The sequence below is a fragment of the Nicotiana attenuata genome, unplaced genomic scaffold, assembly GCF_001879085.1.
Source record: "Nicotiana attenuata strain UT unplaced genomic scaffold, NIATTr2, whole genome shotgun sequence".
NCBI lineage: Eukaryota > Viridiplantae > Streptophyta > Magnoliopsida > Solanales > Solanaceae > Nicotiana > Nicotiana attenuata.
The window spans coordinates 336,100-340,447 of record NW_017670559.1 but is presented as its reverse complement, the minus strand read 5'-3'; positions in this window follow the sequence as shown (position 1 = coordinate 340,447).

The following is a 4,348-nucleotide window of genomic DNA, read 5'->3' as shown; positions in this document are numbered from 1 at the left end:
ATACCCTACCCAAACTAGGAAGTGCGTCTCCTAGGGGTAATGTATGACCTTCTCGATAGCTTTTGCATAAGCAGAATTTGGGCATTACACTTGAAAATTTCAAGCTTCTAAGTTTTGATATGAACATAGCTTCCGTCCCTATTTCAGACAAAGAAAACTTGTGAGTTTAAACATGGTGGTTGGTTTGTGGCCTTGACTTTGCGGCGATTGCTCCTTCTCTTGCCATGATAACTTTGATTTCACTTTGAAAGACGTTGCTTGCTTATTGACTAACCAATTTCTCTGTTACCCTTATTGCAGAAAGTACCTCTTTTCCGTTCAGACCCCATACCTCCATCTGTTGCATTGCTCATGAACTGACATTTACCAAACCTTTGCATTTCACATGAATCCCAAAGCACGTCAATTGCCACCCACTCAGTGCATATGTTTTCTTTCTTGACTTAAACCACTGGCCTTGGCCTTGAGGTCTAATGCTCCTTCACTTGCCATGATAACTTTGCTTTCCGCTTGGAAGACCTTGCTTGTCACTAGTTAACCAACTTTTGTCAATCTTGCCACAGAAAATGCCTTTGATCCATTCACCTAACACCCTCCATCTGTTGCATTGTTCATGAATTGATATGCACCAAGACTTTGAATCCCAAAGCATGTTGCTTGTTACCAACTCAGTGCGCTTGTTGTTCTTTCTTGACTTATGACACTTTGATGTACTAGCCAGATCCCGTTTTGTGCAATTGGAAAGCTGGTGGCAAATTTTGAAATCATTTCTCACTTGTTATGACCGAATTGACTTGGGAAGAGGAAGTAAACAAGACAAAAGGAACAGAGTAGAGGACGATGGAAAGAGATGATTCCTAACAAGAAAACTACAAAGTAGAAACCTATCGGACGTGGATACTAACTCTAATGACCATGACATGCACCTGCGGCCTGTTTCGTTAAGCAAACCTGATGTTCAGCTCTTGTTGTACCTTTTTGCCGTGAGACCGGGCTTCAATGCTCCGCTTATCCAATTTGATTCACAATCCTTATTCAACTTGTAGTGCCCGCAAGATTTTTTCACCATCAAGCCTCTCTCATTTTGGTCTTTCTCTCAACTCACTGTCGCCTTATGGTGCCCGTGAAGGTTTTCACCAATAAGACTCTCTCATTTTGACTTCTCTCAGCTCCCTTCGCCTTACGGTGCCCGTGAAGGTTTTCACCAATAAGACTCTCTCATTTTCATTATTTTTTTCTGCTTGGACCGGAGTGTTGCCCTGACATGAATCACCTCCACCTGCTCAACTTGGCATCGCTCGAAAACTGATCAGAAGGTCTTTCTGTGGACCGTAATGTGGGCTTTTGGATAGGGTTGGAAAGAAAGGGTATTAAAGGCTCAAAACAATTCAACATGGGTTTAAAATTACAACTTTCAGAATCCGATTTTTCACAACAACCACAACTTCTGCCCCAGTTTCTTTCTTGGGGACTTTTGGATTTTATTTTGAAGGGACCGAACCGTGAGGCTGCCTACGTATCCTTAAAAAGAATCAGGTCGAACGTAGTTCATGTCATAGAATTTCTTCGTTATTGCGATCTTTCCTTTTCTTCCACTTTTCTTTTCATTCTTTTCATTTCTTCTCTTTTCTTTTCTTTTTTCTTTTTCTTTTTTCTTTTTCTTTTCTTTTCTTTTCTTTTCCCTTTCTTTTTTTCTTTTCTTTCCTTTTCTCCTCTTTTTTTTTCTTTTGTTGTCTTTTTCTATTTTTTTTTCTCTTCTTTTTTCTTTTTTACTGTTTTTCTCTTGTTCCTCCACTTTCTTTCCCCGCTCGGGTTTACGAGTTTTATTATTGATTCCAAAAGAGGGGTATGCAATAAAATAACCAAGGCTCAAAAGGGGTAACAAAGGATAAAGTGTTTGGATAGCAGAACAAAATGCCTTCGTCATTCCAATCTCCAAAACATGCCGAGTACAAACTAAACAATTAAACAAACATGAGGAAAACATACCTAACATCTTTTGATTGCACTAAAATTACTAACCATATCCACACATTTGCCTTCTGCATTTGTCAATTACCTAGCACCATTGGACAACAATCCCGGTACCATGAACGACCCCTGTAGACTTGGGGCAAAATTGCCTTTGGTTTCAAGCCGATGTGGCATGATGCATTTCCACAGTATTTCTTTATGTTCCGTCTGACCTAGTTTCACACAATCTGGGCTCGAAGAGATTTCAAAATCCCTTAACTGTCCTTACATCTTCAACATTGTCTTATTGCTTCTTTACTGAACTGACTTTTAAAACCAGGCTGAGAATTATGCGTGCATGTCATGTCACCAGAACCAGCACAAAAAGAATTGCGAAAGAAAAAAGGAACTAGATAAAATGATTAGAAATGGCGGGAAATAGAGAATTGCATTAGACTGACGGTGAATGGGTTTAAACAATAAAACAAGCAACATAAACTGGGGTGCAACCCTAAAACAAACCTAGATAGCACTAAATGAGACGCTACGACTAAAGGAACCAGACAAAATAGAGGATAAAAATGTTTGAGTCACAAGACAATATCCGGATTACAACCCTGAAAATAACCCGGACAACAGAACTGACAACAAAATAAGCCACCAATACTCCTCTTCAGCTAGCCAAGAGATGGAGCGTCTTTCCAATTACCAAGCACGGCACCTTAGCCACTGGGTTCCACATCAATATTGCCAAAACCATTAACAACTTCATTATCATTAACTTCAGTCAGCAAGTTCCCAAGAGGATTCGCATGCTCTCTGTCACTGTCATTGATCATAAGTACCCCTTCTTGAATCATTCTTTCTATTTCCCTTTTCAAAGAACGACAATCTTCAATGCTATGCCCTTGGACATTAGAGGGGTACATGCATCGTACAGTAGGATCAAAGCCTTTTGCATGTGGGTCTGGAGTATAGCCGAGGAGCGGCTCAATCAAGCCAGAATGCCTTAACTTTTCAAACAAGCTCGTGTAGGACTCCCCAATCGGCGTGAAACTATTTCCTTTCCTCTGCTCTCTTCCTTGCCCCTGTTTTCGAGGGTTGTTGGGTGCTCGAAAATGTTGTGAAGGCAAGGAGGCATTATGCGGCGCTGGTGCTCGCCATAGGGAGTGACCTGATGGTTGGACATAGGACCGGACATCGTTCGGAGGATAATACTGAGGTGGATTATGTGGAGCTCGGGGATAGGTTTGGGGTTGGGGTCGAGGTTGGTTGTAATATGGTGATGGATCTCTGGACCAAGCTCTTGATTCAACTACTGCCACATCTTCTTTCTTCTTCACTACCCCTCCAGTGCTGCTCTGGATAGCCTGGGTAGTTGCCTTGATTGCAGAATAGCTCATGATTTTGTTGGACTTAAGCCCCTCCTCCACCATACTTCCCATTTTTATTACCTCGTTGAAGGATTTTCCTACTGCTGACACCAAGTGACCATAGTAGGTGGGCTCCAAAGCCTGCAGAAAATAATCGACCATTTCGCCTTCCTTCATTGGAGGATCGACCCTTGCAGCCTGTTCCCTCCACCGAAATCCGTACTCTCTGAAGCTCTCCCCCGGTTTCTTCTCAATTTTGGTCAGTGACAGACGGTCCGGGACGATTTCGAGATTATATTGAAAATGGCATGCAAACGCTTGGGCCAAATCATCCCAAATGTACCGTCGGGCATGATCCTGCCGTGTGTACCATTCCAAGGCTGCGCCACTTAGGCTTTGGCTAAAGTACGCCATCAATAATTCATCCCTTCCCCCAGCGCCTCTCATTTTACTGCAAAATCCCCTCAGATGGGCTACAGGATCACCATGTCCATCATACAAATCAAACTTTGGTAACTTGAACCCTGCTGGCAGCTGGACATCGGGAAACAAGCACAAATCTTTGTAGGCCACACTGACTTGGCCACCCAATCCTTGCATGTTCCTGAAGGATTGCTCCAGGCTTTTTACTTTTCGAAACATCTCTTCCTGTTCCGGGTCCTTAAGCGGCTTATCAGTTTCCACCGGGAGCTCAAGGTGAGGAGTGTAGGAATATGGCTCAGGAGCTTTAAAGGTAGGCTCGGGAGGGTAGTACTGGCTGTCGTGAGTTGGAAACAATGGCCCATTGGTAGATCTTTGCAATGTGGCAGGTGGAGGTGCCACAAAGACAGGGGTGATTGGTGGAGGAGGGTTTTGTTTGGGTGGTGGAGCTTGGGGAGGATAGAAGGTGGTGCTATAACTCTGTTGGTAGAAAGGGAAATGTGAAGATACATTCGCAGGAGGAAGCTCCTGAGACTGGGCCGAAGGCGGGAGATATGCGGGATTGGCAGGATAAACTGGCGCCGCCTGACCCTTAGCCCAAG